At 39.4% G+C, this 23,500-nt stretch overlaps 1 long non-coding RNA gene across 1 annotated transcript; it reads left to right on the forward strand.

The window, feature by feature from the left end:
• Positions 1-22,414: 22,414 nt before the first annotated feature.
• Positions 22,415-23,193, forward strand: LOC134226271 (uncharacterized). The gene is made up of 3 exons (XR_009983442.1): positions 22,415-22,724; positions 22,785-22,852; positions 22,913-23,193. It is a non-coding gene; the product is annotated as an uncharacterized LOC134226271 (long non-coding RNA).
• The last annotated feature ends 307 nt before the right edge of the window (positions 23,194-23,500 follow it).

Consider the following 23,500-nt stretch of genomic DNA (forward strand, 5'->3'; position numbering starts at 1 on the left):
CTTGTTCCTTGTTCCTTGTTCCTTCTTCCTTCTTCCTTCCTCCTTCTTTCTTCTTCCTTCTTCCTTTTTCCTTCTTCCTTGTTCCATCTTCTTTCTTCCTTTTTCCTTTTTCCTTCTTCTTTCTTCCTTCTTCCTTCTTCCTTGTTCCTTGTTCCTTGTTCCTTCTTCCTTCTTCCTTCTTCTTTCTTTCTTCTTCCTTCTTCCTTCTTCCTTCTTCCTTCTTCCTTCTTTCTTCTTCCTTCTTCCTTCTTTCTTCTTCCTTCTTCCCTCCTCCTTTTTCCTTCTTCCTTCTTCCTTCTTCCATCTTACTTCTTCCTTCTTCCATCTTACTTCTTCCTTCTTCTTCTTCCTTCTTCTTTCTTCTTTCTTCCTTCTTCCTTCTTTCTTCTTCCTTCTTTATTCTTCATTCTTCATTCTTCATTTTTCATTCTTCATTTTTCCTTCTTCCTTTTTCCTTCTTTCTGCCTTCTTACTTCTTCCTTCTTCCTTCTTTCTTCTTATTTCTTTCTTCTTCCTTCTTCCTTCTTTCTTCTTCATTCTTCCTTCTTTCTTTTTCCTTTTTCCTTCTTCCTTCCTTCCTTTTTCATTCTTTCTTCTTCCTTCTTCCTTCTTCCTTTTTCTTTTTTCCTTCTTCCTTTTCCTTCTTCCTTCTTCTTTCTTCCTTCTTTCAACTTCCTTCTTTCTTCTTCCTTCTTCACTCTTCATTTTCTTCCTTCTGTCTCCCGTCTTCCTTTATTCTTCCTTCTTCCATCTTCCGTTTTCCTTCTACATTTTCCCTTCTTCCTTCTTCCTCCTTCCTTCTTCCTTTTTCCTTCTTCCTTCATAATTCTTCCGCCTTTTTTCTTATTTCTTCTTCCGTTCTACTTCTTCCTCACTTTCCTTTCTCCTTCTTCCTTCATAATTCTTCCGCATTTTTTCTTATTTCTTCTTCCGTTCTACTTCTTCCTCACTTCGCACTACTCACTTCTCACTCCCCAGTTCTCATTCGGCCTAATGGCCATTCGGCCTAATGACCCAGCATCGTGTTGGATGAACAGCTATCTAGTTTGTCTCTAAATTACACCAACATTATTCTTCTCGGTGATTTCAATACGAATTTGAAGAAATCTTATTCGAGAACAACGCACCTCTTCGATATTTTAGATAATTTTGGAATGTTCTGTGTAAATAATGAGCCTAGTCACTATTGACCTGCTGATAACAAATAATACTGATTTTGTGCTTAATTTAAATCAAGTTTCGGCTCCAGCGTTTTCCCAGCATGACATAATTTTCCCATCTCTCAATATCAACCGTGTCAAAAAAGCCCAACCTAGATCATTTTGAAATTATAATGGAATCAATTATTCGAATCTTCAATCCTCTTTGGAAAATATTGATTGGTCCTTGCTATACAGTATAACTGAAGCTGATTTAGCCCTGATATGTTTGATATGTCATCGATATGTTATCCATATCCCAAGTAACAATTAAGGTTGTATCAGAGTTTTATAGCGTTCTTCAAAACCTAATCTCAAAACCTTCCATGCAGCCCTCGCAGTTTCCACAACCTCCTGTAGATTTCTATAAAACCATGTTACAGCCAGTTGGCCCAGTTTTATTGCAATCATTAAAACCTAATATGCGTTCCAGTTCAGAACCAACGGTTTTATAATATACTTCAAGTCTCACATAAAACATGCAACATAAAACCTCCTCTAGACTTGGTGGTTTTGAGAACCACTATATAACCATGATACAACCACTTCATGACTATGATACAACAACAAATAAGCCGATAATGAAACAGTTGTCAACTCTCAGGTTGATTATTTGTTTATTGTTTGTACTCGAAAAAAATATGCTTTTCTTCCTGCAATACATGGATTACATATCAACCACAAAAATAAAAGAATTATTTTCAGCCAGTTCAATAAAAGTTCATATCTGGCTTTGAGTGTTCTATGCATGTTTGAAGGCATGCCAGGGATTTTTCATGGTGAAACCATGATAAATAATCAGTATTTTAACAATGCGCTTCGTTAATTTGTTATAATTTAGAATTTTTCAAGTTTAATTAATTGCCTTAGTTAATTACTTTAAAGATAATTTCAGTGAATAACCACTTTGGTTGATCAAACAATCAAAGCATTGTTCCTAAAACTTATTAGAATGTACAATTTTACCGTTTAAAAGGTGAAACAGAAATTTGCATGATATTTCGATTATGAAATTCATTTTTTTTTTCATATCGGCGACATTTTTTCGAATAAAACTTTGATTGCATAAAAAATGCCTCTATATAACCATCACTCCTGAACTGGCCCTATCTTGGCATTTCAAACACCTAGAGGTTTTATCTTGGCCTTTTTCAAGACCATGTTACGACTAGCAAGTTTTATCTTGGTCAAACCGAAAGCTTGGTAGTTTTATATATAATGACAACATGACAATGTAGACAGATATAAAAAAAATCATAAACAAACTTTTTCTGCCCTCGGCATCGAATGCAAGTACTTTTAAAAATAAGTATTTCAATTAAAAAGCATATAGTGGCAATTGTTAAATGGTATATTTTGTACCATAAAAGTGTTTTACTCGTGTTAAATTGGCAAAGCATGTATGGATTAAATACATATTTTCATACCCCTCATGAGCAAATTCTGTTTGAACAGTTTTTTCAACGACTTAAATATATAAGGGAACTGCTCCTTGATTTCAACTCATGGCTCCGATGTTCATCCCATTGAAAGCAGAGCAATGGAAAGGTATTTGATTTGTAATTTTTTCTAGCAGGAGTTCGCATGTTGACAAAAAGAAGCGAAGAAATTGGTGCCGTATTTCTTTACTTCCCGATAAAATGAATGTATTTTCAGTGTGTGAGATGGAGATCGGAACAGCTCCCCTACATAATTCACGACCTAGAAAAAACTGCTAATGTTTTTTTTCATTTTCGACTGAAAGCGAAATGAACAAACTTCCGTGGGTCAAACAATTTGTGCTGAAAATTTAGTTTCTATCCATAATAGTAGTTTCAAGCTTCGCATTCCTATGCAGGTCTTCTTCAGGAGTAAAGGTTATATGTGGGTTTTATACAGGACTCTACGAAGCTTGGCAGCATTTATAAGTCTTGATCAAAACCAACATATAACTTAACTACTGGCTTTATGTCAGTTCCATTTTTTAGCTCTGAGGAGGAACACAGGAGCATTATAAAACCTAAAGAGCTGTGGTTTTATATTGGAATTCAAAACGTAGTTCTCAAGTACTCTTGCGGATCTAATTAAATGACAACTGAATAAAACCAAAATAAAACTTTAAGCATTTCTACAAGCCATAATAAAACCTCTATAAAACTAGTATAAATCTTCAAAGCATTGAGATTGTTACTTGGGATGTTTGCTGACGATGTGCAGATTTACCTATGTTCGTCCAACCCGAATCTGGACAGTATAGCTGAGCTGATTAATTCTGATCTAAGTAAAGTACAGCAATGGTCTTTTGAAAATTTGCTTTCAATTCAATCATCAAAAATTAAAGCTATGTTCATGTCTAGAATACAAACTTGTCTACCTCTACTCAATTTATCAATCAATAACGAAATAATCCAGTACGTCAATAGAGCTTCCAACCTAGGTGTAACATTTCAAAATAATCTTGAATGGAATTTCCAGATCAAAAACCAATGCGGTAAAATATATGGTGGCCTTCGGCACCTAAAACTGACAGCTAGTATGCTTCCAGTTTCTACCAAAGTACGGTTATTTAAATCTCTTCTCTTGCCGCAGTTTTCTTATGGTTTGGAATTAGTTTTAAATGCAACAGTCGCCGATCATGATCGTTTAAGGTGGTTATACAACAAAACCACAAATCGGCCATCTTGGAAACCACGTGCTTTTTCTAGTGATTTTTCAAGAGCACGAATTGCGAGAACCACTCACGCCCACAGGGATGAAACATCCGTAGATCATTTGCTTACTTATGCTAAACAATCGACTTTAATTTCAGCATTGTACGAAAATTATTGCGCTGGATTTGAACTTTCGATAATAGGAGTAAAAACTGTGTGGTGAATTTGAAATTCACCACATGTTTTGATTGTATAATCACCTTAAGGGTTGCCTTGAATCATTGTGTTCGCTGGGTGTTTAACTTATCCAGATATTCCAGAGTCACTCACTTGCAACTAAGGGTATGCGATAACACATTTTTGCCTTTCTCGTACAACTAAGTTGTACCGAAAGGCTATCATTTCACTCCAAATTCGAACTTTTGATAGAAGTCCCGGAGACCCATAGTGTTATATACCATTCGACTCAGCTCGATGAGCTGAACAAATGTCTGTCTGTCCGTGTGTGCGTGTGTGTGTGTGTATGTGTGTGCGTGTGTGTGTGCACAAAATGCCATAAAAACATTAGCCAAATTTTCACATAGAAACTCTTAACTGATTTTCTTGCAACAAGTTGCATCCGACAGAAACTAAAACGCTGTTGATCACTATTGAATTTCATAATAATTGAAAATTGCAAAAAATAGATAATATTAAAATAGTGATGAGGCATAGTCACATAGAACAATAATGTGTTATGAAAAATGCCTTGCATCTATGAATATTTTTAAAGTTTATCCGTGGCTTGCTCCCATTAAGAGTTTCATCGTACTATAAAGATGCTCGTGTTGCACGCATTTAGGCGTAGGTATGCTCTTCGTTCAGTTCCATAGTACTATGAAATTGTCCGAAAGTCAAAATTCGAACATAGGAAATTCGAGAAACTTTTGGCAGCGCCATCTGTCGTCTACTAGTGTAAATTTTCTATCATAACATTAGACGGTGTAACTGTTTTGCCTTTCTTGTACATCATCGAGGTGCGCGAGAAAGGCGCCATCACCGCTAGGTGGATTAATCTGGGTTTTTTCCAGACGAAACGAAACGAATTAGAAATGCTATTGTTGAGGTTCATTTGATTCGAAATTTTACGAAACGAAACGAAATTAACTTTTTTTCCGCATAATATACATAATACGAATAAAAGAAAATTAATTTTTTTTTAATATTTTTAAAGTAAAATATTGTTACCCAAATGCCATAGGGAGAATCTAGCTTAATTTTACAAAAGGGCATAAGTACAGATCAGTTTTGTACCTGTTCATTTTCAAAAGTATGCCACTTTGCTAGAAACCACGTAAAAATATTCATCGAATAATATTTCCAACAGTCCTCAGTAAAAATAAAATAATGCCGATTTTTAACTGCAATCAACAGATTTCAAATTGATTGGATCTGTTCATCACTTTGAAAAGTATTACAGATTCAAAGTGCCACCCTTCCATTTCAATCAACATCTTGAATAAAGTCTCCAGGCAAATTTCCAACCAAACTCATGAAGATTTATTGAATCTGTAAAATTTTCCAAACAGCTGTTGATTGCAGTAGTAATCTCGACTTTTTCTAATTTTTTACTGAGGTCTATTAGAAATATTAGGCTAGCTTTTTTTTTGTTGGGGGTGCGGCATTTTTCATTCATCACTTTTTCTCAGCCTTGGAAGATAAACGAAAATCGTGACTGCTAGACGAAAACCTTTTTGTGAAATTTTTCGAAATTCATTTCGAGATTCCGCGAAATTCCGTTTAATTTCGTTTAAAGCATGATTTTCCCGTCGATTTTTTTTAAATTAAACGATACGAAACGAAATCAGAAAATCAGATTTCGCCATACTAAAATTCCGCGAAATTCCGCGGAATTTCGTTTCGAATGCCCTACAACGAAATTTTTCGAAATACCGCATATGCTTACTTGTAACGTGTGCTTTTGGGATGTTCTTTTCATGATTTTTTCAAATTACGTTGCTACGTTTCTTTGTTTAGGATAATTCACTATGGACCACAATATCTTATTGAGAAGCTGCAACCATTGAGAAGCACTCGCGTACAACACTTTCTCATATCACGTTACAATACTTCATATTACAGCAATACTTTCTTCGTACATTATTATTATTGTTATTTATTCGGACTATGGTCGAAGTGGCCTGTGCGGTATATAGTCTTGCGGTATATACTGCCGCTAACCGCAAGTCGAACACATCTGTATATGGAGGCCCATATACAGATGTGCTCGACTTGCGGTTAGCGGCAGTATGGTAGTGCGGTAAGAGTCTTCTCCATTCGGCTCGGTCCATGGCTACACGTCGCACTGAGGAGTATTTCAGCCCAAATCCTGGCCAAAAGTCAAAAACATTTTTTTTAGATATTCACATATTATTTTTCGTTTGTGTACTCTCAATTGTACTACAATTCACATACGAAACGAAAATTTAAATGAATTACTTTCGGTTTCCATTCTACGAACAAAATATCAAAAGTCAGTCAAAGAGGCTCTTTGTGCGGTTTTGCTGAACCCCGACCAGTTGGTATGCAACAATGCCAACAATTCATCTAATGAGATCAAGTTTGCATTTGCATATCGTTGATATAAGTACTAAACTAACTCGACTTTGGGTTCTGTAATGACTTTTATTTTTAAAAGTTTTTAAAAAAAAATTTTAACATAGAGCTAGTTCCGCATTCTTTATTTAGTGCTCAAATTGTGGTCGTTTGTTACCTGTTACACCCAACAAAGAAGTGAAGCTGAATAAGCAAAGAAGAAGACTATTTTTTGCTAAATAAGTGGTATACAACCTTACACGTTTTGTCATTCGTTTGGCGTTCGCATGGTTTGTTCTCACATTCCACGTTTCGGACTACTACATTTATTGAATGAGTTAATTAAAAATTTAAAAAATTGTGGCAATTTTTGGATGCAGTGTTTTGTGTTCTCAAGTGTTTTATGCGACGCTCATCTCCAGATTAGCTACAAAATGCATGCGCTTGCTGCAGTCAACACCAATTCACGGTTGGTGACTATTAAAACGATTAATGTAATACATATAGCGTAACTATTCCAAAAACGTATCATGGCACTAATCTTATCGATTTTGCAAACGAAAAATTCATCTTCGTGTATAAAATTTTCCTCTCGAAGCGTTTTCCTTCCAAAGTGCAATTTAGCAAAGTTGGCAATTAAAGAATTAAGAAATTGCTTTAGAATTCAAATTTTGCTTACGGTGGCTAGGTTGGTAGGAAAATTAGGTAACGTTGTTGACTGTCTAATGTGAAATCTCTAATTCAAATCATAATTTTCTTATGGATCGGCATTATTTTATTAAATTTTTGTAATTAAATTAAGAAACTTCATGGAAACCATCCGAGAAAACTTCCACTTCTATTAATAAGACATGTAGAGATGTTCCAATTAGATATTGGATTACGCTGCTCTAATTGTAAACACTCAACGCTCGTTCCGAACAATCTTAGCAAGGAGCCAAGGAGCATTCGAGGAACAGAATGCGGATGATATTTATTACAGCAAGAGAGTTATTCTTGACTATACCTTGTAGAAACACACCAGAAATAATTATTATTACACAGCATGAATTAATTGATATCCAAGCAAAGCAATAGTAAATCCTCGGAATGTACGTAGCCCCTCCGGAAGTTATATTCTTGGATGTCACTGCCGAGCCGAGTCCAGATTCCAGAAGGCAGCAAAGCAGCACCTGATGCTCTTTTGTTCTAACGCAACGCCTCCGGGGCTTCTCTATTGCCATCCAAAGCAATTCACGTCAAACTAAACGTGCAATGGTAGATGGAACTCTGCCAACACGGGTACTGCGAGGAGTAGTGGTGGTGAGATGTAATGAAATGAAATGACCATCCATCTTACCAGCCAGCGTTCCACTCTCCTCCGCCGCGACATGACGGCTTCAATGACCATCGGATATTCATGGCGCCCATTTCTCCTCGCAACAAATGGAAACAAGTGCAACAATGTCATTTCATTTTCCATGTTTAATATGGCCGACGGCGATGATTTATTCACGCACTCTGTACTCATTCCCGCATGATGGTTGAGCGTTTACTCTGAAAACGAGCCGGTAGGCTTTGTGATTCTGTAAAGTGAGAATCATTGGACGCACATATGAGCACCGTGGTGGTTCGGATTCTGTGCGGACGTCAAGATGTCATGATGTTAGCTGTTTCATAGCACACGACACTAGCCCAGCACACACCGGTTCAAATGCTTCGGAAGCGTTCGTTTGTTTAATTTTTTGGTATAAAGGGTGTCCCACAGTTAAATTGCCTCATTTAGAACAACTCACCAAAAATAAGTCTCTCAACCGATTATCATTCAATTTTCCGCGAGTTTGTGTTTAACTTTCCAACTAAATTGGGGTCTATTTCGACCCAAACACACCTAAAACAACGCTGTAGCTTTGTAACGCAAAGAGATAAAAATCTGAAGAATTCTGACTTTTCACAACTTTCCCTGAGAAAATCTTCTTTCAGCAACATCTAGGAGAGGCGCCACGCCAAAAAAAAGACAAATTGTATATTGGGATCCATCCCAAGATTTCATCACAATCACAAAAACTCTAATTTTAACCGATTTCCGATCTTTAGGCACCAAACGAAATCTGTAGGTACCTAAAAAAGGGCCTTGTGGTGATTTATCAAAATAGACCTCTCTAGTCCACGAGGAACTTGAACCAAATATGCACTGTTTGAGCTTCTCAATTTGGCACCTAGTTTTCGATTGTTGTGCTATGAAACATAAAATTGCTGTGGTCTTATGATTCAGATGTGAATATGTACGTACATTATGTGGAAGATTTTGATTTGAAAAATGTATTGGATGTAACCACTTTCCTAGAATGAGAACATAATAATAAAAGATTTTCTGAGTTCGATGGTCCCAAATTTATCAAAATTGGATTATTTTATGCAAAGCTATGGTCATTTGATTCGTTCTCTAATTTTTTGTCTAGCCCCTGCATTTGGAACGTTACATAGAGTAAGGTAAGTAAGAATATTCCACTAAGCAACCTTTGACAACATTTTTTCGCTCAATTATTTGCGCATTAGAAAACGTTTAAACAGACAGATTTTTATCCGATTTGTCTATTTGGATCAATATTTGTTGATCATATCGGTGATGAAGGCCAAACAATGTCAAGGCTCTTTTCCAACAACAAACAACACGGTCCCATTTTTGCGAAATCTTATCTTCAAGTTCCTTCACCATTCCTTTAATTGACTCAGTAATCCATACTACACCCTGTGACCCATGTAATCGATATTCCCAAGCTCAAACATAACAGCATCCTTCCTGGTAGGTGAAAGAAGTAAAACCCTCACATTTTCGTACGGTTACTGGATTTTTTTTCGGTAGCATTCCCAAACCGCAGTAAAGCTATTCTAGGTGTCAGGTTCTGGTTTCTCATCAAACGCCATTTGCAGACTGTACTAACATATCGTAAGCGACTTGCGAACAGAGAAAAATGTTCCAAGAAAAACTATTAAAACTTTTTCTCTCGCCGCTATTTGGGAGTGGCATGAACTGGGTCGGTAAGTTGACTAAGTCAGCGTGCATGAGGTCAAAATGCGCTGAAAAGGTTGTGATATGGCTTTGATAGAACTTTGAGTGTATGACTTCTTCACGATTGCATATTTCTCGGTAGTAAAAAAATAAAATTACGGCAAACTATGGTAGTTTTGTGCTTCATGAGCCATATTTGAAACGATTGGACTCGGTAAACAGATTTGTCGGCTGAAGGGTCAGTTTTGGGAAATAAGAAAACCCCTTCATGCGGCATTTCTAACTTCAAGATATCAAAAATTTTATACTTCATGGACTAGGGGTATAATTATAATAATTTTGGGCGACGGCGGCGTTTTCAGAATCTTTTGAGTTTCGGAGAATCTTTTGAAAATACTTTGAAGATTTCACGGAAAATTCTTAGGAATGTATAGAGCTCTTTGGAACTCTTAAGGAAAATTGTTCGGAACGGAACCGTCTAAGACAAGTTAAGTAACTCCATTTAATTCCACGAATTATTTCGATATCTTTGCAGGTGGAATTAAATGGAGCTACTTAACTCGTCTTAGACGGTTGAATACATTCCACTAAAAAGAGCTTAAAATATTTTTTCGGAACGGAAGTTTCTGCGGGAACATGTTCAAAATGTGGATGTCAACAGGAATTTCAAAGGTTAGACAAAAAGGTTGCGATAGGAATTTGGAATTTTTGTTCATACATAGTGATGAACTTTGTGTCAACTTAAAATCACGTTAATAAAGAAAAATAAAAAAATGTTCATACAAATATTTGTGTATTTTTTTTTATGGACAGACCAAGGCAAGAACTTCCAAATGTAAAATGGTATATTGTTTTTAGACTTTATCTAAACTCTTGATGTAAATCTAATTGGTTTTTCTACCTCATTAATTTTGTGAGCAATTACTCCACCTAGACCATAGTAGACCTGTGCGCCGATCTACCATGAGCCGGCGGCGGCGTGGCCTCAATTTGCTATCGGCGGCGGCGGTAGCGGCTCGGACCGGCGTGGCTCAAAATTATCCTTCAACATTTCGTCGGTGGGTGACAAAAATACCTTTTTTAAATATTTGGTCTTTGTGCCCTAATCGCAATAAGTATAGTTCATATTGTACATACGCTGTAGTAGTAGTAGTCCTTCGGGAATACCATAAGATGAATCATCTAAGGTTCCTTAGAAAATTCTCTCAAACTTTCTTCAGGAATTTCTTTACGGTTTCCTACAGTGATTTATCCAGACATTTTTCTTGAATTTTATTCATTTTTAATTCTTCAATAGTTCGTTCAGGAGGTTGTGTAATTCCTAGTGAGAACACTAGCAAAAAATCTGAATTATGGCTTCCTTAGCCTGACGGCTACAAAGCAAGGCCAAGCATGGTTCGGTGTAAGTTTTTTGGTACTTCCCTGTGCCTATGAGGATAATCGTGTTAGCTTACTTAGTCTACTTAGAGACCTCACAATTAATAACTGTGAAAATTCTTAATAAACACTAAGCTTCGACATGGCAATGTTCAAATGGGGAATGTAGTGCCAACCAAAAAGTTCAGATGAGAAAATGTCAGCAGGACATACGTGAGAATCCTTGAGACATTTTCTGAGAACTTTTCCAGGTGTTTCTTATCCAGAAAATCTAAGATACGTTTTATTCATTTCGCAGAACTTCTGGATAAGGGAATCCCTAAAAATCCTAGGTAAGGAATTCTTGTAGTGAATAAAACAATCTGGGAGAATAAAGCCCCCTAGAATTCTTGAGTTTCAAAGTAATTTTTGTGTAAGAAACTTTTTAAAAGTCAAGTCGGAGAAATTTCCTATTATTCATAGGAGAATATCCATAATTCGTGAGAGAGAAATTCCGAGAGAGTTATCAGAGAGAAGAATTATCTTGCCAATGGTGCGAAATTCACCAGAAACATAAGAGGATATATTTTTCCAAATTGCTGAAGGAGAAATTCTTCTTAATTTCTGGGGAAGAGATTTTTAAAAATTCTAGCTAGAGAGATTGGCATGATCTTTTGGAAGGACCATTCCCCAACAAAACTTCTCAATGAGTATTCCGGAATATCTTGGTAGCAGAAATTCTTGTAAGTTGAAATTCTCTGAGTTCTGAAGACTAAATTCTCTAAAATTCTAAAGTAGAAATATAGCACAATTCTTGTATATCGAGCTCCTATAATTTCTAAAGAAGAATTCCTCCGACATATCTTGGTGGGAGATTTCCACAGAAATTTAAGAAAAAGGAATACTGGGTTTGAGGTGAGATGAGGCTGTAGTCCTTTAATTTTTTTGTGGAATAATTTCCCATTATTCCGGATGGGATATCAAAGTCCTTATAACTCCTGAGGAGGAATTTTTGGATATGGAAAAACCAAGAGGATTGGGAAATCAATTTCCCAGAATTCATGGAACATGAATTTGCTAGAATTCCTGAGGAAGAATTTGTACGGAATTCAAGGAAAAAATTACAGTCTAATAAAGTCCAAAATTCCCAAAAAATCCAAAAGAATTCTCCATGATATCCGAAAGTGTACTGGGTATATAATTAGAACTACTGGGAAGGAATTCCCCATAATTCATAAGGCAGAAAAATAAACCTGTGTTCTAATAATTTGAGCGTCCCAGAATCCCTGAAGAAGAAGTTTCGCAGCATTCCTGGGGGAGGATTTGCACAGAATTAAGAAAAAAGGAAGTTTCCAAAATTCTCAAAGGGGCTATTCTTCAAACTTCTTTGAGATTAGTTCTTAAAAATTGCTGTAGAAAGAATCGATGATAGAGCAGTTTCTAGAAATGAATTTCCAAAATTCCGAGATTCTTAAAAATGGTATCAGGATTCAGGAAGATTTTCTGGTTTGGTACTAGTTATATAAAAAGGTGTTCGCTGATTACTAGCTCTTTTTTTTTAATCTTTTGTTTATTTGAAAGGCTCATTTGCCGTAAAGCGCTACGGAGCCAAAATCATGTTTCTAGTACAATTTTAATCTTGATTCTTATAAATAATGTTAGTTTTGGGAAACCGAAAAACTCGCGGTTTGGTCGAGGTTAGGGAATACAAATTTACAAAGGGAAAGGAAAGGGATTTAAGGTATTTACTAATTACGATACTAATGGTTACATGGTTTAGATGCTTAACGATGTTTCATCTGTAACGGAACAAACAAATATTTTCTTGGAAGACAACAAGAGGAAGAAATACGAGAGGGAATAACGACAGACATTGATGAGCAACAAGAAGAAGACATTCGTGATGGGGTACGACAAGGGGACAATGGTTACATCCTAACATCTGCTACTTTCAAGAATTGGTGGACAAGGAACATGTATTCGAGGTCAAGACCCGCCAACACTTCCCTAATAGGTTTTCGTTGTTTTCCTCGGACCCGGAGATGTTCATTTAGCGTAGATCTGGGGCCACGATGCTCATCGCACGCCCACACGACATGGTCAATGTCCTGATAATCTGCGCCGCAAACACAAAGATTGCCTTCTGAGAGCCCCACTCTGAAAAGATGTGCGTTTAAAGTGTAGTGATTGGACATTAGACGACACATGGTTCGAATGAAGTCTCGTCCCATATTCAATTTTTTGAACCATGGACGCTTCGACACCTGCGGGCGAATTGAATACAGCCATCTACCCAACTCCCCATTTGTCCATTTCTGTTGCCAGCTGTTCAAGGTTTCCTGACGAACTAATGTGAAAAATTCATCGAAGGTGATTTGTCGATCGTAAATATCACCTTCCATAGCGCCCACCTTAGCCAAAGAGTCCGCTTTCTCATTTCCCGGAATCGAGCAATGAGAAGGGACCCAAGCCATGGTGATTGTGTAAGACCGTTTTGATAAAGCACTCAAAGCTTTCCGTATCCCGTTCAAAAGATACGCTGAGTGCTTAACCGGTTTCATTGACCGAACAGCCTCCAGTGAACTTAGACTGTCGGAGAAGATGAAAAAGTGGTCAGGAGGTAGGGACGCGATTTGCTCAAGTGAATAGTGTATAGCTGCTAGCTCAGCAGTATACACAGAACAAGGCTCTTTGAGCTTAAAATAGGCCTAAACCAGTGGAGTCATCCGTTTTTGACCCATCTGTGTAAAAGCTTCTCTCCTGGCTGGCGTGCCCGTATTTGCTTACAAATAATGGAGGTAATACCTCCGCACGAAGAGAGTCTGGTATTCCATGAACCTCCTGCTTCATGGACAGATCAAATGATACAGAGGAACTGTAGGAGTCTAAGGAGTTAGCACGATTGGTGTCAACCGAAGATGGGCATACCTCCAGCGTCATATACCAGTGGTAAATACTCATGAAACGAGATTGAGGGTTTTGTTCAAGCAGCTTTTCGAAGTTGTTAATGACCAATGGATTGAGAACCTCACAACGGAGGAGGAACCGGAGCGATAATTCCGCGAAACGATCTGTCAGAGGAAGAACTCCCGCAAGTACTTCCAGACTCATCGTATGAGTCGAATTCATACAACCCAACGCGATACGGAGACAGCGGTACTGAATCCGTTGGAGCTTCAGCATGTGTGTTTTCGCCGCGGACTGGAAGCAGAAGCTACCGTATTCGAGAACCGACGGAATTGTTGTTCGATGCAACGTGATTAGATCTGCGGGGTGCGCTCCCCACCATTTTCCGGTTATTGTTCGCATGAAGTTGATTCTTCTCTGTCAGTTTTGTGTCAGATACACAATGTGCCTCCCGAAGGTGCCTTTCGAGTCGAACCAGATCCCGAGGTATTTAGAAGACATGCTATGAGTGATTGTCTTACCCATCAGTTAAAGCGAGAACTTAACCGGCTTATGTGTTTTTGAAAAGACAACTATCTCAGTTTTCTCCGGAGAGAATTCGATACCCAGCTTCAAAGCCCAAGTAGACAAATTGTCCAAAGTATCTTGCAATGGTCCTTGCAGATCAACCGCTGTTGGCCCCGAAACGGATACAACACAATCATCTGCAAGCTGTCTCAACGAGCAATTTGGCATGAGACATTCATCAATGTCTCTGACGTAAAAATTGTAAAGAAGGGGGCTCAAACATGAGCCCTGGGGGATACCCATGTAGCTAATTCGTGAAGTTGCCAAGTCACCATGAGAAAAACTCATACGCTTCTCTGACAACAAATTGTACAAATAATTGTTTAAAATTGGTGAAAGTCCACACGAGTGGAGTTTGTCGGATAAGACATCGACGCAAACTGAATCAAAAGCCCCCTTAATGTCCAAAAATACTGAGCCCATTTGCTCTTTTTTAGCGAAAGTTAACTGAATTTCTGAAGAAAGCAACGCAAGACAGTCGTTCGTCCCCTTTCCCCTACGAAAACCAAATTGTGTATCTGACAACAAACCATTAGATTCAACCCATTTGTCCAGCCGGAAGAGGATCATCTTCTCCAACACCTTCCGAAGGCATGATAGCATCGCGATTGGGCGATACGAATTATAATCCGACGCGGGTTTTCCGGGCTTCTGGATGGCTATCACCCTCACTTCTCTCCAATCATCCGGAACAATGTTGCACTCCAGTAACTGATTGAACAAATTCAATAGGCGCTTCTTCGCGGCGTCTGGGAGGTTTTTGAGCAAATTGAACCTGATTCTATCCATCCCGGAGCAGAATTGTTGCATGAAAGGAGAGCGAGCGAGAATTCGATCATCAAAAAGGGGTGATCCATATCATCCCTGTCAGCAAAAGTATCACGTGATACTTGCTCCACTGGTACCGAATCCGGACAAACTTTCTTTGCAAAGTCAAGTATCCACCGCGGCGAGCTTTCACGATCTTCGTTAACGGACGACGCGTTTCGCATTCTCCTTCCGACGCTCCAAAGAGATTTCATTGAAGTCTCGCGCGACAAGCCTTCAACGAAATTGCGCCAATATTCGCGTTTCTTCACCTTGACCAGCTTCTTGAACTGGACTTCGAGCGCGATGTACCGTTTGTGAAGAACGATCGATCCGTGTTTCCGAAATTCCTTAAACGCGTTGGATTTTTCGCGATAGAGCTGTGTGCACGCGATGTCCCACCACGGACTATGTGGTTTCCTACGAACCGAAGCTCCTGGCACCGGCCGGCGTTGTGCATGGAGAGCGCTGTCAATAACCAACTGAGATAGAAACTGGTACTCTTCCCGCGGTGGAAGTGTTTCTATCGACTGTATGCCATTGATGATGGCCTCTCCATATTTCCCCCAATCGATGTGCTTCGTGAGGTCATATGAGAGGTCGATAGAAGCGGATTGATTATGTCCATTGGAAATTAAAACTTCGATCGGCAAATGATCACTACCATGGGGATCTTGGACCACCTTCCAAGTACAGTCCAACGATAATGAGCTCGAACAAATGGAAAGATCTAGACGGCTATCTCTTGCTGGAGGAGCCACTCGTGTAACTTCTCCTGTATTCAAAATTGACATATTGAAGTCGTCGCAGAGGTCGTATATCATTGATGAACGGTTGTCGTCGTACAGTTCCCCCCAGCCTGTTCCGTGGGAGTTAAAATCTCCCAAGAGCAACCGTGGCTCGGGCATAACCGAGCAGATGTGCGAGAGATCTCTACGAGATATCGCGGTGTTTGGAGGAAGATATATCGAGGCGATACTGAGGTCTTTTCCTCGAATAGTCACCTGACATGCGACAGCTTCGGTGCCTGACATCGGAGCAAAATCAACCCTATAGAAGGAGTGCTGTTTTTTGATCCCTAAAAGCACCCCTCCATATGGATTTGCCCGATCGCGGCGAATGATGTTAAAATCGGGAAAATGAAGGTTTACATCTGATGTTAGCCATGTTTCACATAAAGCAAAAACATCGCATTGTAATTTGTTAACTAAAAATTTGAAAATATCTAATTTTGGTAGAATACTTCGACAGTTCCACTGTAGAATCGAAATCATATGAGCCTTATCGACGAAATTAGTCATCGAAGGATACGAATGACTCGAGGAGGGGCATTTTTGAAGCCAGCTGCTTCAGGAGAGGAGTCAGAATAGGAAGAACAGTTTTGACCATGTTCTTCACGGAGTCGGAAGCATCGAAGAAGTTGAGGATGAGTTCCACGACACCAGAAAGCGTGAACATAGGAGTGTCCGGAGGTTGTTCCGTTCGTTCTCTATGCTTTCTTTCTGGCTGAAAATTCGAAAAACTTGGGATGTCTGGGTTTTTAGATGTTCCCGGAAGCGGAGGAAACTCTCGTTCATCCCGATGTGAAACCACAAAAGTCGAACGTTTCTGAGTATTTCCAGCCGCTTGCGAATTGACCATGGTGGATTGGGGAACACTTTGAGCCTGTTTTCTAGGCTTTTTCGAGGGACGCTGGCTCTGTTTTACTCTTTTCCTCGTTGAGCCTTTGAAAACAAAGGGGACCCCATTTCCAACTTCCGAGTCAGAGCTTTCTTGATCGTCTAAAGGAAGAGATGAGTAGATGGTGTCAGAAACAACCGGTGAAGCGGCTTTCTTCAGCATCTCGGCGTAGCTTCGTCGAGAACGCTGTTGAAGAGACCGTTTCTGGTGAATTCGCCGCTGTATGTACGTCGGACAGGCTTCGAGGGCATGTGGAGGCTTCGTTGCAATAAACACATTTCGGCGCCGTCTTGCAAGCGCCCTCCACATGCTTCTCTCCGCACGATGCACAGCGAGGTTTATTGCAACAATACTGGGCTGTATGGCCCAGCTGCTTGCAATTAACACAATTCATCACCTTCGGTACATACAGCCGAACAGGTAGACGAAGTTTTCCAATCACCACATAATCAGGCAGTGCGGACCCGGAGAAGGTCACACAGAAGGAGTCTGAAGGCGAATAAACTCGTTTCTCCCCCTCCTGCGACACTGAATGCATTTGTTTGCAGTCCAGTATTTCAACAGGAGGCAGAGAACCATTTTTGAAACGGCCGGAACCTTGTTTCAAATCATCGCATGTCATGCTCCCCTCCGTGATCACTCCCGCGATTTCACACACTGCTGATGGGAGATAAACCTTGTACTCAAGAGTGAAGAGCTCAGAGCAGGCAATCTCGTTGGCCTGTTTGCGATCAGAACAAGTGACGCGCATCTTACTGGACCCAACCATGTCAATGGTCGTGACAGACGAGAATCGCTTTTCCAGATCTTTGCTGATCTGACTGATATTCAATCGTTTGCCTTTGGGTCGGAAAAAGACAACGAATGGCCCATTAGAGTCAGGAGGGTAGGTCTTGTGGCGGGGGGTCGCAGTGGAAACAGATTTGCTAGTATCCATTCTGTTTTGGTGTGGTATACCAGAATGCAACAATGAATTAGACATGGTATGCGATACCTCCCCACCATCATCGCCTTCGTGCATTGCGGACACGAAATGTGCCGCAGCAACGAGGCACACACTATTCTAAAAATAAACACTTATCACTGAGAGAGAAAAACAACTAACACTAAGATAATGATGGGAAAGATAAGGGAGACTGATGAAAAACTTATAATTTAACTAAACGAAAAGATTGAGAGAATGATAAATTAATAGGGAGAGCGTAAATATGCACTATACTTCCTTACTACTACGTCGTCAGCCGCTAACAGTAACGTTAGACGTGTGTGTTTGACTACACACCGATCTCACATAGCTACAGCCCTGCGAACTGACGCGGGGCCGGCAGGATGGCAGCGATTGATGTGATGAATGGCACTCGGTCGGATGACGCTGTCATTTAATCCGTTGAATGATGACGATCCTATGGCACGCAACGACTCAAAAATGCAATAGCGAAAATCCAACGATGATGGCCTGCGAATAAGCACCTCTTCCAAGCCTAGCACTTTTCGAAAAAAAAAACCACAAGGGAAAAAACCGGAACGTACGCGACTATTCGACTGTCTCGCACGGTTGCTCGACGTGGAATGCGATTACTAGCTCTTCTAATGGTTCAATGTTGGTTTTGACATTGCCAGAAATGCAATGCTGATCAACGTATCGCACGATCTGATAGCACATTACATCAAAATATCTGTCATCAGTAATAAAATTTCTTTAAAAAAGATACCATATCCGGTGAATTAGTGGCATAGCGAGAAAATTTTCTTGTGGGAGAGGGGGGAATTCTTGCATTGAGTTCGATCAAACAATTAAGAGTTATGATTCTGCTCGACATTGTGACCTCCGTCGTTCAAATACAATGGCTCACAATCTTTTCGTTTCCTTAGCTTCTTCCGAGCACAAAGTACCGTTCCCCAATTTTCACGAATAATTTGAAAGGACTCGCCCCTACCGACATAGAATAAAAATGGATATTCTTCCAACATTTATTGCATCCCAGTTCATATAAGAATTCCCTGAAGTACAGGTCTTGACCTCCTTCAGAGCTGCTAGCTTTTCTAAATCGTTTATGTTGAATGTGTTATTTTTTAATTGAATTAGATGAACGTTCAACAATGTTTCCATTTCAGTTCATCCAATAATTCACTGGAATTTAGGCCTTAAGGTCTGCACGGGTATGGTAGACCGGGGTTAGTTGGCCGAATTTTCCTTTCGGAATGTCTGTACTAATTCTGGTTCGACTTTTTAATAGACGGTTTTCACTGTCATAAATATACAAGACTTGGGCACATTTGTGACATATTCTCATCGATGAACACAAATTGAGGAAAAAGTTATAACAAAACAAATGCAGCGGAGAATTCGGCCAACCAACCGCAGGGCTGGGGTAGGTTGGCCGAGTTTGTTAAAATATATGAAACACATCAAATCAATCAGTGGCAGTGTTGGTGAATGATGCTCAAATCTCACTCACCGAAGCCTCATGTGCAAGCTGACTCGCTTGCGATTCTGCATGGAGAGCATCGTGTATGAGTTTTTCACGCAGAATCGCATCGTTTCACTCATTCGCCGAAAAATGATTTCGCTCCAAAAAGTGTCAAAACCCTATCGAAGCGTTTTTTTTTATGTTTACGTATGGATTTATCATCCATTGTTTTAAGCAAAGAAAGTTATTCCGATGAATTTAAGAAAGAAGAACACGCTTAAATAACGCAATGATGCAAATCGCGAGTCGAATCATGGACGATTCCCTGAGCCATGAGTCGAGTGAGGTTTGCCTCGCGCTCGATTTGAATCGTTGATGAGATTTGAGAATTTGAGTTTTTACCAACACTGATCAGTGGGCAATGTTTTGAAGTTGTAAAAATGTAGTATTTATAGTTTTGTAATTTTTAGGCACGTAAAAAATCATAACTCTTTACTTTTTAGTCTTTTTAAAATATTTTTAGTGAACTTTTTACAACTCTCGCTACTTTTATTTCCTCTGCCAGAGCATACTTGCATTTGATATAATTTTCGCGAGCATTTTCTCTTCCTTCAATGCTGCTTTTATTGGGTAATCTGTAAAAAAAATGTGTCGATTGGTATTTACTAAGTTTTCAACTCGGCCTAACAGACCACACAAAAGTCGGCAAACCTACCCCACGAGATGTTTTCGAAAACAATCACAATTTATAAACAAAAAAGTGAGGTTACCCTTGAAACATTTATACCGTTTTGTAGGATTTTTAATATCCTCTCCAGCGTACCACATTTTAAGAAATCTATAGAACCAAGTTGGACATTTCTCGGGTACTTATTCAAAAGGACGTATGTGATTTTGTAAAAAAGATGCAAACGTCGATTTGTCCAATCTGATGGCACTCCCACGCAAACCAACACCACCACCACGCAGCCGAAGGCTTCCTCAACCTGTAGAGTAGAGTGGGGCAAGAGTGCGCGTGGGTAAGAGTACGTTTTCGATTTTTTGAAGTAATAAAAAAAGATAAACTAGCAGCACTGCATCAGTTTGACAGGTATTATGGCCAACTAGTATCATGTGTAATTGTAAACGATTTGAATAAACAACAAGGGAGATATGGAGTAAGATAACTTTTTGGTCATTTTGCTAAAAATAATTGGATTTCCGCAACTAGTATTTCATTACCATATATACGTTCAATCAGGTGAACATTATACCATTTCGATAACCTATTGTATAGAGAACTTTATGGTACAGAACACCAATCCGGTTGGTTTTCCAAGAAGTCAAAACCATTACTTGAATAATTTTTGGGACTGTGGGGTAAAAGTACGCAGGAACCGGTGGGGCAAGAGTACGCATATGAATCTTCAAGTTATGATGTCAAAGCCGTATCTCCAGCTGAAATAAGACTTATTCCAAAGCGTAAAGATTCACAACTAAGAAAATAGGGACAGGATTCGAAAGTAATTCGGTGTTAGAAAGGACTTAGCGAACAAAGCACTGAAGCGAAATAATGAAATTGTATTAGGACTTGTTGTACACCTAAACATAGTACGCAAACACAATTTCATCTATATAATAATTTCATTTAATCAAAAGAAACATTCATAAATTACGCAACGTTTCGCTGGGAGGGGTTGCGAGATGTGTGACGATCCATATAATTTTTAAAGGATTCATACAAATAGTGTAAAAATGGGAGGGGAGGGTTGATGAAATAGCCAAATTTTACGTTACGTGATTGATGGACTTTCTTTAAGGAAAATGCCTTTGTATACGCCACGCGAAACCTGATATATATTTTTACCTCTGTAGTTTTTTGTATATATAAAAAACAATGGTTTTTCGTATGAAAGTGCACATTTTTAGGAACCCCTCCCCCTTTAAGAGTTACGTAATCTTTAAACATTCCCTAATATATGCTCATTAAACATCAATTAAATGTTATTAGCTCTTATTTGTGTTAATATATACTTAAAGCACATGATTGGATAAATGCGTACTCTTACCCCACCCGATGCGCACTTTTACCCCACCGGTGGGGTAAGAGTGCGTTTTTCACTTGTCTTGCAAAAAGGGTTCTACCAAAACGAATCTCAATAATTTCAATATTTTTTCCACTGGGTAACATAAAGGAATCATAATATGAATATAATATGAATCATCGACACTGATTTGATATGCAGAAGCTTGCTTCATAAGGGCCACATGATCGATTGAAAACTAAGTGCGTACTCTTGCCCCACTCTACTCTATGTGGTGTTGGTTTGCGTGGGAGTGCCATCAGATTGGACAAATCGACTTTTGAATCTTTGTTTACAAAATCACATACGTCCTTTTGAATAAGTACCCGAGATTTCTTCTTTTTGCCTTTCTCGTACAACAAAGTTGTACCGAAAGGTTATCATTTCACTCCAAAAACGAACTTTTTATAGAAGGCCCGGAGACCCATAGTGTTATATACCAATCGACTCAGCTCAACGAACTGAGCACATGTCTGTCTGTCCGTGTGTATGTATGTGTGTATGTATGTGTGTATGTGTGTGTGTATGTGTGTGCACAAAAGCTAAGAAAAACATTAGACAACTTTTCATATAGTAATCCTTAACCGATTTTCTCGCAACAAGTTTTATTCGACAGAGGGCAAAGCCTAGTTGATCACTATTGAATTTGATAACGATCGACCGTTGCGTTTAAAAGTTATAAAGAAAATGGTATATCGAACCGAGCCATATAAGCGCCATATAAGGTTGGTGTCTTGACTAAATGCAAGAAAGGCAGTATCACTACTCGGTGAATTAATTTGGGTTTTTTTCTAAAGATGGTTCATTCTCTTTATAATCCACGTCACTAAATTGCATAAGCCTTAAAAATTAAGTCAAATACTATTTGATACAAATGATCACAAACAGCGAGGTCTTTCTTAACCATGCGGTAAGATGCGTAGCTACAAAGCAAGACCAAGCTGAAGGTGGCTGGGTTAGATTTCCTGTCTGGTCTAGGGAACTTTTTGTTTTCTCAACTTCCCTTAGCATGAAAGTATTATCGTCTAAGCCTCATATACTGTAGCCTACGCTCCATCGTCCTAAATAAATAATTATAGATTTGAATAATATGTTATTGAATGGGTAGTTAGTGAATGATTAATTCATGAGCATTGGTCAAAGTTCGCCGTTGAGTAAAACCTTATCAACTGGTACGACACGAAAAGCCAATGAGGTAGTAGATTCTGCGCCATAAATTAGACGAAAAACTCATTAGGGAAAGCTCGCGAGGACGGCCATAATACAGGAGAGCATTCGCGAAGGTCAGGGTCATTTGTTATCTTTGAGAAAGATGGGAAAAGATTCACGATCAAAACCGAAACTGAGCGAGCATCCAACTTTAAACTTTTGCACTACCGAACTATTTCGAAGATGATCGCGGGAAAATCGAACTTCCGTTTAGTTCGGCCGAAGTCACCTTCCCTAATCTGAGGGTCAAGGTTGCACTTCACTCTCGTTCGAGCTGCAGATTAGTGTAGAAGTGTCGCGAGCTTGTCCGAGTCGAATAACCGTTGAATGTGAGTTCAGTGACGTGGCTATATTTCTTAATTTTAATCTGTTCATTGTTTCTTTGTTAGTCTTTAGAACAAAAGTTACCTTTAGAATAAGGCTGTACAAAGTGTGTGCGTTCAAGAAGAAGCGACAGGTAAAGTGCTTAATCTGCTTGTTAAGAAAATGTGTGAATGTGCTAAATGCTTGTGAATAGCCTACGGCTATATCTATTTTGCTAGCGACGCTTCCTGCTTTTCGACGCGAAGAGTGCGGCTTCTTGCAGCCATCAGAAGCCAGCGGCCCGCCAACACGCCGCTATCCCATTGCAGTGGTCATCAATAGCCACAACGTGGCCAGACTCAGCCTACGGCCCCCCGCGAAAGTCTTCATCCACGTGGAAGCGCGACTAAACCGGCATCTAGTCCCACCCTACCGCGCAACGTACCAGGAGCGCATACACCACAGCAGCACATCGTCAAATTACTGCAGCTAATCGGTGAGTCGCCTATTCCAATCGATTTTTTGTGGAGTGGGGCGTCCGGTGAGGACGCCTCGGAGGAAAGTTTTTTGCCGACCATAGGTCGAGGAATCACGACGAATGGACAATCGTCCCGACGTCCAATAACCATTTCGGTTGAGCGGGAGTAAAATCAAAACGTGTACACGTAGTTTTCGGAACACCCCCAACCCTATTGTGTAAGCCACCCGGGTGCATGGCTAGCTAGATCGGTCGCCGCATCGTCGATTGAAAACTGTGAATGGAGTAGCACAAGCAGAGTAGAAGCACGAAGAATAGAAACGC

Source organism: Armigeres subalbatus, chromosome 3 (assembly GCF_024139115.2).
Source record: "Armigeres subalbatus isolate Guangzhou_Male chromosome 3, GZ_Asu_2, whole genome shotgun sequence".
In the NCBI taxonomy this organism is placed as follows: domain Eukaryota; kingdom Metazoa; phylum Arthropoda; class Insecta; order Diptera; family Culicidae; genus Armigeres; species Armigeres subalbatus.